At 36.4% G+C, this 12,923-nt stretch overlaps 1 protein-coding gene across 1 annotated transcript in view; it reads left to right on the forward strand.

Annotated features, from left to right (window-relative positions):
• Window positions 1-815: 815 nt before the first annotated feature.
• The window catches only part of LOC122713442 (arrestin red cell-like), a 29,444-nt gene continuing 17,336 nt past the window's right edge, over window positions 816-12,923 (forward strand). The window contains exon 1 of the mRNA XM_043933888.1: window positions 816-1,049. The gene's annotated coding sequence lies outside the window, so the exon portion shown is untranslated. The remainder of the gene's footprint in view (window positions 1,050-12,923) is intronic.

Genomic DNA, 12,923 nt, shown 5'->3' on the forward strand with positions numbered 1-12,923 from the left:
GATCTTTCGTTGCTATCAAAAAAAATAACTTATATTCATATAAAACTACTTTAACTTTCGATAGAAAAAAGCAAGCTAAAATAGTACTGGAAAATCACACCACAATATTAATAACAAATAAATGAAGTAATCGTGTACTGCCAGTTTTACATCCACGTAATCCTTGTCTTCATATATTAGACAGGGATACTTCAATGTAAAATTTTGCTTATTCTAAGATAATGTGTGCAATAATAAATAATTATTTATTGATTTTTAAATTTCGAAGTAATAATATAAATGTACTCATGACAACAATATTATATTTCTTTTTGATGAATTTTTTTCTTAAATTTAACGGTCAGAAAATCGTTAAAAATTTATTATTGGCCAATATTTATCTCATCCAATTAAATTCATCAATGTATTACAATCAAATAAAAATGCATAAATACATTAATAAAATATTTTATTTAAGAAATAAAATATTATTATATAATAATAAATATTGTTAAAAAAGTTTACATATAAAAAATAATTTTCAAGACGCAAATAATTCGACATAACGAATTCATAAATTTGTATAATAAAATTTTAATAAAAAATATAAATTTTATTTGAAAAGAAAGTAAAAAATATAAATTCAATATAATAAATTTTAATATAGATAGAATATTGGCATCGTATTATCGAAGAGCTGAAAGATAAAATATAAAATGCCAAATATGAATAAAAAATTACTATTTAGTAACATGACTGAAATGTGGAAATGAAAAACCCTAGTACGTTTTGTAAACCAGGTGGCAGCGTGCAGCAGTTCGCATTGCGGCGCTAGCTTCTCAGGACATGACGTATTCGAAGCATTCGTGCAGTAATCACGGTCAGAGGACGTTTCTGACGACTCGTCTCTTTCTACATTTCACATTTTCGAAATAAATAAAAGCAAAGCGAGTAGGTGTCGTAAAGCAGTGTGTCGTGCTGAAAAGCTGTGTGCGTTCGTACGCGTTACGAGTGACATTTGGTCTAGTCTTGAAGAGGGTGTGGGCCACGACGCCAGAAGAAACATTTAGGTAAGATCACATTAAATTTAATCGTGTAATAACATTTTCGTTAGTTATATTATCGAACATTTAACCAGAAAATAATACGTACAAAAGATAATTATCAATTTTGTGACAAATAAAATGTTTTTATGCAGAAAAATCGGACTGCGGCGATTCCTCAGTCACGCGTCAATTCGATGGAATGTCGCGGTAGAATTCCGAGAATACAAGCGATGATTGCATTAAAAAATCTTCTCTTTCGCCGACGTTGTAAACAATTGTTTAAACGCAACACAATGATCATGAATATACGAATTTCATCATCAATCGCATTTTATATATCAGCGACAAACATCGACGAGTTAAATCAATGCATGTGGATTGGAAGTTCGAATTAGTTACAGTTTCAAACAGAGGTTAAGTTAAATTTGAAAATAATCTATCAAGTATATTTTCTCAAGTATTTTAACATTAGATACATTGCGTTCTAAAACGGAGCATATATTATGAAGTAAGGAAATAGTAAAACGCTTAAGTTCGTGAATGAAATTATGATTATCAAAATTGTGATTTGTAATCCACGTGCCGTTAAAATTCTGTATATTTCAGCAAAAAATGAAAAAAAACCGTTGGTAAACGAGGTCGACAAATATCGAACCTAGACAATCGTGCGATATTGCGTTAACGTTCTAAGTGTTGATGGATCACTTAAATCTCCTTTCGTGGGTTAGTACGCAATTTTTCATCAACTCGTTTTTAGTACATATTCTATGACTATCTCGTGAGAAACCTTCCAGTAACTATTATGGGAACGCGTAAGTGACGGAGTATCCCGCGCCCCAAAAAAGGAAAAGAGAGAAAAAAAAGGAGAAAGGAACGGACGAAGGAAAGAAAGATATAGAGCGATATGGAAAAACGTTTGTCAGTTTGGTAGAATGCGTGCGAATAAAAGGTAATGCTTTCCCCCAAATCGCGCATGAGGTGAATGGCCGCAGGTCATACAGAGTCCCATTCACGCGTCGTAAGCACCTTTACGTTTTCGGAACCGGTTGCACCGAATTTATGGGAAAATGGCCAAGCACCGTGGGAGTGTGTATATCTTGCGTGGCTTTTCTCAGCCCAGTATCGTTCGTTCCTTTAATTCGAACCGGTCGAACGCGGACAACGTCGCGGCATGTCGCGTCGCATACTAATTTCGCGGCGGACCGGTCAAATTAAGTGTGCCTCTACACGCAAAACGTTTCCGGTTCCGCCGACGTTTCGATAGCTTTGTGAGCATCATTAAAAACTGTCCTCGAAAGAAGTAAATCTTTTTATATTTTAAAAACCTTTCGTTTATTTTAATTCAAATTCTTTTCGCCTTTCGTATAGTTTTAAATTACCGATCAGAATTTTAAGATAATTTTTCGTCGTTCGATAACTACGTTTCTCGATAATCATTGTTTCCGTTGATTGAATTCTTTATCACAAGGGAAGTCTACGATAACGCAAATTGCTCTACTCAATGGCGCAATGATGCGAGATTACAACTCTCATAATACACTATATGCGGAAACACAAATAACGACAAATAACTACGATAGCTCGATTGAAAATTTTATGATTGAAAATAAAATTTGAAAAATGCGTTCAATCAAACATATAAAAAATAATAAAGGATATACTACAGACGTTATTCTGACTTCAAAATTATACATGTAGAGATATCTACTTTGTCATCGATTGTTTCGCATCATTTTACTTCTTATCTACGTCATAAAGCTTATTCAACCGAAGTTTCGAGATAAAATATTCCATTCTTTTTATTTTCGTGCTCATTTCGCATTAATATCTTTGCTATCTAGGAATTTTAAATTTAATCGCACGAGTTTAATTCCCCGAAACGTTATGACAATATACCACGTCGCTAGATGAAATTGCAGTTATTTGTGATCATCGATTATTAATAATCGGCGAACATTGATAATTTCCGCGTTCTGTCCGCACAATCGAATCGCAAATTAATATTTACATGATTCTATACAGTTCAAACAGACATCTCGCCAATCCGATATATTAAATTGCGCGCTCGTAATTATAATTTATTCGCATCGAAATCGACAAATTGCGGAAACGTTCTCAAGGGAGGCTGGGAGGATTCCTGCGGAGCGTTGCGCGCCAATTTCAATGGAATTTCGCGAAGCATTTCTTAGAATCGAAAAATATTTATTTATTTGTTTCAACGGATTTAAATAATCCTTTCGATATCGATATAAAACGAAAATATAAAAATTATAAATCCAAGATCTAACATGTTATATTCGGTTATATCGATGAAAAGATACGAAAAGATCGTATTAAAGGGTAATAATTTGAAACAGTGCAATGAAGATATCTGAAAGTATTTTACATTTTCAAAATATCTTGATGCTCTACTAACGAGGTCGAGAGAATACACTCAGCTGGTTATACTTATAATACGCTCTACAAATCAGAGATTGGAGGGTATCTAACGAACGTTCGATTGTTTCCATAACACTCGATAAATTCCACTTCTCGCGGAATCCTACTGCCCCATTCCACGTTGCAACCGCATCTCGCTTTCTACTCGCCTCGTTCCGCTCGACAAAAGGAACCAACATCACAGACGGTCTTTTCTCCCGTCCAAATTCCATGGATTCCATTCTCGATTTTCAATCCTGGCATTCCCGCCGATTTCGACACCGATCTCGATTCGCCAAACTATCGTGAATCGGTGATCGATACGCGACTGCTGTAGGCTCGAACAATGGGCTCGAATCCGTGGACTTGAAACGGGCCGGAGAATGAAAAACGCGCACGATTTACAATGGGCAGTGATAGGTTTCGAATCGAAATCTTCTCTCTCTCTCTCTCTCTCTCTCTCTCTCTCTCTCTCTCTCTCTCTCTCTCTCTCTCTCCCTCTCTCCCCCCCTCCCCCTTCGCGGAGAGACGAAGTGACGAATAGAGAGATCCTTTTTGTCACTGCAACGAATTTTAACGACCAGTTTGGATTAGATTTCGCTTCCTGGAAATTGGCTATTCGAGAATGGAACTGTACGATCGATGGCTAGTTAATTAGCGGAAACGTAGTTCTGATTCTAAAAGGTAGTTTCGTATGGTTCGTGAATAGCTTAATTAGATCCTGTCTGAAGGGAAATTCTGAAGAACGAACACAAACGTGAGATACCAGTGTTCCTCCCTTCTTTGATATTCGTTTCAAAAGCGTAAAATTGGTAGGCGTCGACTGGTAAAGATCAGAAACGAGTCAAAATTATGCGTAATATTTAAAATGACAGTGTAGAATTATATTATTATAGGGTTAAGTGTGATGTAAAATATATTCGGAATCGAAAGTTCGTTTTCTGAATTGAAATATCGCGAACACGAAAAAAAAAAAAAAAAAAATCAGAGAGACGTTTGTTTATTAGATCGTCAATATAGAGAGTGAAGCTTTTCTGCCTATTCTGACCAGTGTAATTCCAGTAATGGTATCACTTCGGTGAACGGATTCCATTGAAATTCCACGCGTGTGAATCGCGGCGTAGATGAGCTGCATGCTTTTCATAAATGGCGCCGGATGAAATCTTATTTCGATGCTTGGAGAGACGTCTAATTTTCGCTTAGTTTAGTTTCTCGCTTGTTTCGTGAATAGATTTTTCAACGATTTATAACACGCGATAAATCAACTGATACATTACAAAATATTACGGAAATAAAATTGATGATTAATATTTGTTTTAATTAAGAATAAAAACACAGATTCACTTTTTATTCCACGAATGAGAAATATTTTCTCTTCTACGATTACGATCAATTAAATTACGCGAAGGAAAAAATTTCTATTTTAATCAAACTTGCACATATGAAATATTTCCTCGTTCGTATATCGTTCGCGCTATACGAGACATGTAATTTCTGAATTTTCCGATATTCTCTAATATTTGTTCAACATATACGCGTGGACAGTGTTGTGAAATATTTCTAAGTTTTTCCTAGCACGCGTGATACTGTGATATCATCGTTTTATAACCCCCGCCTGTTTGTTTTAAAAACGAATAAATCGTATATATAACGCGATCGATTGAACATATATGCGATATTTAAGAAATTCAGTTCTACGATATGAAAAATTTTACCATAAATTATATAACAAATTATATATGTATATATGTACGTCTATAATTACGAGCGATAACGAAGAACGTCTTAAAATGCGCAGTGATCAAATGAAAATAATAATTCTTCGTACCCCGATTAACTCGATCAATGAAGCGCATTAAACATTACGTAAACTACATAACGCGATAAGTCACACTTATATAGTGATGTAATCGTGGCTATTCGATCGAAATTCTGAAAAGAAAATTTCAAAGTTCAAAGTTCGAATGGCAAATCGTAAATCAATGAGAATCGACGACCCAATTTTTAATCGATCGTTTCGAAACTCATTTTTCAAACGTATCCGCGAACGGGACGGAATTTTCTTAAAAAAAAAAAAAAAAAAAAGAAAGAAAAAAAAAGAAAAAACCGATCGAATAATTAATAAAACAGCGACTTATTATGTGTGGCCGACATTCCTGAAACATTCCGATATACATGAATCACACGATGTACGCCGTGATACGGATCGGCGTTCACGTGTCAGCGAAACGTATCTCGAAATCGACGTGCATCTCGAAGGATGCACGGCTCGTCGATTACGCATACAATGGGCTCTCGATCCTATTGTGCGATCGCGATTTCCTCGGTTCGTCATCGATCACGGACGAAGTCAAATCCGGTCGACCGAGAGAAACGATCATTAGGAACGAAAGGAGTCGTAGCTGTTTAAATAAAATTATCCGAGATGAAAAAAGATGGGGAGAGGTTAGGGCCAAGAAAGTCGAGAAAAAAGACGATTTTTTTTTTCCCCCGAGCTGCGAACGATAGGAACGAGATGCGATTCGAGAACTCGTCTGTCGAGTTAACGTTCCGGCAAAGAGGGGTTAATTACAGGAAGGGACAGACACTCTCTGGGAAAGAGTTCCGCTTTGCAGCCTGTTTCACCGGTTAACCCATTCCGATCGATATCCGGAACAGTCTCAAGTATTTAATCGCGTACTCGATGTTGCGATACTCGATGTGGCGAAGCATAAGATAACGTCACAGATATGAATATTAATCCAAGTATAAAAGCAACAATCAAAGTGTTCAACTCGAGGTATAAATTTTTATTAAATTTGAAAAATTTTCTAAAAAAAAAAAAAAAAAAAAAGGTCGAGTAAAGAGAAATGAAGATCGTCAGATGTAAACGAATCGTTAGATAAAATCTGTGTGCATAACTGTTCCAATCACTGGTTGTTTTCAAGGATTGTTCGTAGGGGATGATGATGGTTCTGCGCTGTTGGAGCACGCATGCGTGAAGAACATCGTAAACTAGGGCAGATAACTTTGTTATCGTGCCGCGATTCGAAGACGTCTAACTCGAGATAAAGCTTATTCATTGGCTTCTCCGCGTTCCTCGATGTCTCTCTGAATCCGTGGTGGAGATCTATCGCGATCGATCTATCGCGATTTATGAATTGCTTATTCAACTCGAGTTCCGAATAGGAAATTGATCGAGTTTCCCTGGAGTTATTCCATCGTTTTGAGATCGACTCGATATTTATTTATATTGGAAGAATTTTCTTTCAAAACAGATAAAGATTCTTTGGGATGGATCGAGGATAATAAAAAAATACTCGATCGATATTCGTGATATTCGATTTATCTGTTTTTTTTTTTCGTGATTCGAAGATAAAAAAAAAAAAATCGCGAAGAATGAAAACACGAAGACGAAGACAGAGAGGAAAATTGTCGCCATTGAATGAATGGGTTTTTATGATACACTGTAATTTTGCGAAATTTATCGACGCTGTTATATTATCGTTAATTCAGTAACGATTACCGTACCGTAGTATTTATGGAAATTCGCATATTTTTTTCATCCTCTCTAATGCTGATTCCCATGCAAAGATAATGCATCCACAAGATACTTTGGTAACCGTATTATCATTCCATTTTCTTAATTGAAAATACAAGCCACGGGTATAATTCCGTTTTCATTCTTTGCGTTACGCTTCGTTATTTGCTCCGCCTCGTATTCTCAGAAATTTATTATAAAAAGATTCGCTATAACACGTTAATACACGAAATGTATATTAGTTCACGGCAGGAAACCTAGTTCGGTCATTTTATTAATATTAATTAAATCAATTTGCATTTCCGCGCAACCAGTGTCCTCGTCCATTTCTAAAATCTTTTTCCAACAATTCTATTCCTTTGATTCCATTGCACGATTATAATTGATGTAATTAAATTATATGCGTATATAAAATTTCCTATTCTTGAATAAAATTTTAATATGAAAAATAATAATTCGTAATCGTTGTGGGGGATGATTTAAATCCCCGCCCCATCGAATATCAATTTATCCTATAAATGGAATTTGCACAGACGCGTGACGACAAAGACGAAATTCTGAGGAATATGTCAAAAATATTGCGTTGTTCTTCGGTCGACGTCGTAAAATTTTAATGAAAAGTCCGAGAGAGGCGGGCAACGAAATTCGATGGAGACGGGTAAGAGGTAACTCCCCGTACGGCCGTACGTGAATTCCAAAGGAAAAGGAACGATCCCACGCATTATCGTTCCGTTTTACGAGCGCTCTTCATTACTCGAGTTCGAAATTCGTAAGGTTTAGGCGGGCAGTTTTCGGTGGTTCGACGAGAAGAAGAAGTGATCGTGCAAACATTTCTCCTTTATCCATCGTTAATTAAACCTCGATCGAGGAGATAGCGGAATAATAGAGGGAGTAGAAAGATAAGAAGAGGATGAAATGAGCGAACTTTGCCTTTTGAAGGAGGTAAGTTAGAGAGACGAGTGAAGTTGTTTTCGGCGGAGAGGGCAAGTTTATTAAATTTTCGCGTCCACTGTATAAGCTTTTAATATAATATTTCTCGAGCTTTCTTAAAAAGATTTTCATATTTTACGTATTCGATTTCACGAAAAAGAGCGTTCGATAGAAATTTCACGAATGAAAAGAGAATGCCGGCCCGAAAAGGAAATTCGAGAGTTTCGAAAGTGCATGCAATAAAAGGCGAAACGATCATAGATTTCGATCGTTCCTTCGGAACTTTTCTACTTCTTCAGGCGTGAACGTAATGGAGGCATAATTCCATCTTAATTAATTGCACCGGGTTTCACGAGCCCCTTCCGGTACCGATGAATCTTCCGGTCAGATTGACGATCGCCTTTCGGTCTACTGGCTTCTTGAATAAAGCACGGCCAACCACGGAAACAGGTGGTAGGCTGACAGAGGATGATGAACGGTACGCAACCGAGTGTGGCCGCATGAGGCAACCGCGCGAAAATTTAATCTGGAATCTGGCAAAAATGTGAATAGTGTGTCAGCTGTTGCGATTCTTGGATGCATGAAAATTTTTATTGCTGGAAACGAGTCCAGTTGAGCTCCAAGTTGAATTAAAACTAATGCGGTATCAACGCAAACTTTAATATCAATATCGACGCAGAGAGATGTTTTCTTGTTCTGTATATCACACGATCATTAATGCATTGCCCTGAATTTTAATAACGCGTGCCACGTAAATTGATAGGTGTTTTTGTCGCGTTTCGTTGTATACGTTTGCTTCAACGTTTTTTTTTTTTTTTCCAACGAAGACGAAAGAAGAAGAAAAATCATTCCCGTGACCGGTCTCCTTATTTGCAATGTAAAGTACATCGATGCGTCGATCGCAGCAAGAACAAGAAATTGCAAAAAAAGGGAGGGGGGGAATATTTGTTGGAAAAACATGGCGATTTTTCATAAGAATTAGGTGAAACGCGATTCCCCGTTGACACGAGCCACGTTCCAGAGGGTCGGAATCGTGACTTTCGATCGTGGAATTCGCTGTTTCTCTCCACCAGGGAGCTACGAGCTCGCATCAATTAACCCAGTTTCTTTTTCACGCGAGTAACGACGTCGCTTCTGCGCGAAATACCGGCAACGGATCAAACTTGTCGATGTTGAAATTTTAAATGCAGGTTAATCGACGTATTCGGCGAGAGAAATGTCCCTGTTATTAACATTCGATGTCGAACAAATTTGGAACAGCTTGGGCTCGTGATGCAACGTGGTCTTGGCGAACTTTCCTACATAATTAACGAAAAAAAAAAAAAAAAAAAAAAAAAAANAAAAAAAAGTCTAACCGTAATAAACAATCCTTCCAAACTTTGACCTATTATTTGCCTGTTGCAAAATTTGTAGAAATTTTCTCGAAACGATTCTCGAGAAAATGGCTGCTATTTTATCAAATTTATTACGATCGTATAACTCGAAGCGATTCGATATCAATTCCTTAACTAATTTTATCAATTTTCCCATTTGAAATCGGGGAAAAATTTCCTCAACGAAAAAACAAAACCCCCACTCTAAAATCTATTCTACGACTACGCGAGCACGACCGGTGGAAATTTTAATAGACGACCGAAAATAACCGTGCATAACGAACCAGCCCCGGCGTGTTTAACGTTTAAATCCGCCATTAAGATTCCTGGAAGCATACCCTGCTCTGAATATAACGAGCATATTTTCCCCCCGCGTCACGGTGAGAAAAGCGAAAAAGTGTATAACCTCGAACAACTCTCGAATCGTGGGGAAGAAGAATCGAGACGAGACGAGACGAGACGAGACGGTCGTCACTTTCGATATCCGTGAGAAACATAGGAGGCGGGTATGTGGGCGATTCCGCTTTCGTTTCGAACCAGAATTTCTGTGTCACGATCACGAGTAATCCGGATACGCGTGCACGATATGTTCGTCAGTCATTGAACACCTACTAATTCAAGGCCGGTCGGTTCGCACAGCCAGAGGTCCTTGATCGGTTTTGCAACGATCGCGTGTATATCCGTGAAAGCGAATTCGTGCAGTTCGCTGCTTTTTCACGGACAAACGTTTTGTGGAAAAACGTGACCGAACGTTTCGTTCGTGACCATTTTTATCTATTAGAGAATTCGAGTCTGCTTTCGTTCTATATACAGGAGTGTGAATTAAATTGTAGAGGGAAATTTTTTTTTTTTTTTTTTATCTAATTAAAATGGAATGGAAGAGAAATTCCATGGAGATATTTTCAATCTGGTCCAATGTGTTACACACCCTAAATATCCGACCAATAGGGGTTTCCAACTTTAGCCGGTCAATCGATCCGGTGATAGCTTGCAACCTCGGACGCCGTTAAGTATAGTAATTTGGGCTGTTTATTAAGCGTATGCGAAAGCAAATTTCCAACAAAGTTTTTATCGTGTTTTCCACGTATAACCATGAAAAAAAAAAAATGATTAAAGCTTTAAGTATTGGCTCAATGTTTCTTCAATGTTTCTATTACCAGTGGAAAAATTTATTTATCTATTTTCGAAATGATAATCACCAAGGAAAAATAGAAAATATCGTCGTGACTTCGGTATTTGTATCTGTTGTTAAAGATAAACGCAGCCTTGAAACAAAATTCAAATGATGATGAATCTAATTATAACGTCTCAAAATGTTTCTCGTATTTGTCGAATTTGTTGGTTGAGCGAGTACTCGGCTTGAGAACGGAATGAAGATCATTCTATCGCGAATCGTATTGCCGCGTTGCAAGGATGCGCCATGTTTCTCTTGTGTAAAACGTGAATTGTTAACCTTTAAAAGGAGGAAAGGTCTTCCGTGGAATTTGTTGGCATTGTTGGGACGCGTTATCGAGAATTAGATGGAAGGGTTGTTACGTTGGGTGGAAACGTTAAAAGGAATTTAATCTTCTCTCACGAGAAATATTCAAAGCGGATTAGAATTAGAATTTGTAATTTTCGATAAACTATTTTTTATTTTTAACGTGTTATTTTTAACACGTTGAAAAAAAATTATTCTTCGTTAATCTAATCTTAGACAGACTATTAGTCGGAATGCGAAGAATGAAAAATTAACAAACAGAATAAATACTTTACTATTAGAAAATAAACAATGCTTATGCAACAATGTAATAATACGTACACGATAAAGACGAATAAAAACAAACAACTCGAATATGGTTCGTGATAAAATGGCAACTGAACTTTATGAATGTATTAAGTGGTTACATACAACAATGTACTTACATATATACATAATCTTTCTTATACGGCGTGTTTTATTACGCGGAAATATTGTTTCGTAATGCACTGTTGAATATTTTACTTTTACGACTCCGTCATTTCTTTGGATAATTAACTGAAATAATTGGTAGATATTTGGTTGTAAATTGTAATTGTGATTAACAGATGCGTTAGAAATATTGACCTCAAAATGTATAATAAAATTATAATTATATTATTGTTTAAAAACTTCAAATAACTCGATACGCATTATCGAAGACATGCAAATTATCGTCTTCTCGCGAAGGAATAAATCATATGCCGAAAGAAAGCAACGTCCTTCGAGTATATCTTCGAGTGTATAGAGACCAAGTTGAAGTTCAAGCAATCTATAAAAAGTAACATTTATAAATAATAACACGCCCGTTTACCTTGACCCGCGACAATTGAAAACGCGGCTAAATAAATCGCTTCTAATTTAGAGCATACATACTGAATTTTAATTAATGAATTTTAATTAATATTAGAATTTTAATAATACATTCGAACTGGGATCGATTTTTCGCGCAAATTTTTCGTTGTTTTCTTTTTATCTTCCTCTTCCTCTTCCTTTTTTTTCTTCTTTTTTTTTTTTTTTTTTTCTCTCCTTTCTTTCCTTGGTTCATCGACGAAGCAAACAACAGTTGTGTTTGCACGGTCTATTGCGTGGAAATTACGCGACTAAATATTGACAGTATGAAAATTAATTAAAATACTGTGAAAATAACAAAATTTACCGTGGTACCGGCGCAGAGTAAAGCAAGTTACGCTCACGACGTTGCCTTTAGATATTTAATTACTGCAGATCAATCGGCGCATTATCGATCCGTACCTCTCCCGCCTTTTGCTCGTCAATTTCAAATTTCCACGAAACGCAAGAACAGGAATAAAAGAAAATCCATCTGTTATAAATATTATGCCTCGAATATTTCCTTCGATATTTTTCAAAAGAATTTTTTAAATAAATTATTTAAGCAAATAGTTCGAGTATTTTCTCTGTTAGAAATACAATAATACGGTTATATTGGAGTGCGTAATTTTGTATCTGAGAGCCAGACTAATCATTTTTCATTCAATTATATACTTATTCGTTCTATCGTTTTACCGCTTTTTCTTCGTCGGAATAACTAAGATCCGTTCACGTTTTGCATTATCGAATAAGAGATTTAATTTTAGTTGGTATCTCTCTAAAAACTTTCTAGACCTCGTATTTTTACGATCAAAGTTTCTTACGTTAAATTAAAAAGACAATCCTTAAAAACTCTTTTCACGAGAGTCTGAAAACATCTCGAATATCATTAATTTAACAAATGTATTTTATCAATCTTCGAATTATTAAACTTATTTAAGAAAAAAAAAATAAATAAAAAAACACGATTTTATTTTGCGACAAACTAACAACAACAAGTCCCGACAATTTTCAAACTCGTATATCAAACTTTTAACCAAGTTAGCTACCGTCTGCCCCTATAACGTTCGGAAAGTTCCGATGTTTGCAGTTTAAACGGCCACGTCCCACCCTTTACGATCGCCCGACTCATAAACGATACATGCAAATACGCATGCATGTTCCTCATAATAACTAATAAATTGTGCAATTTACCACGCTGGGTCGTCCATTACCTCTCTGTGCGCCCTCGTTCCGTGCACGTGCACAAAGTGATCGTCGTGATCGTCTCTGTGCGGAGTGGCGGCGTCAAAGAGGCGGAAAACTTGTCCTTCGGGGGAGGGGGGGGA

Source organism: Apis laboriosa, unplaced genomic scaffold (assembly GCF_014066325.1).
Source record: "Apis laboriosa isolate Shangri-la unplaced genomic scaffold, ASM1406632v1 scaffold23_cov150, whole genome shotgun sequence".
NCBI lineage: Eukaryota > Metazoa > Arthropoda > Insecta > Hymenoptera > Apidae > Apis > Apis laboriosa.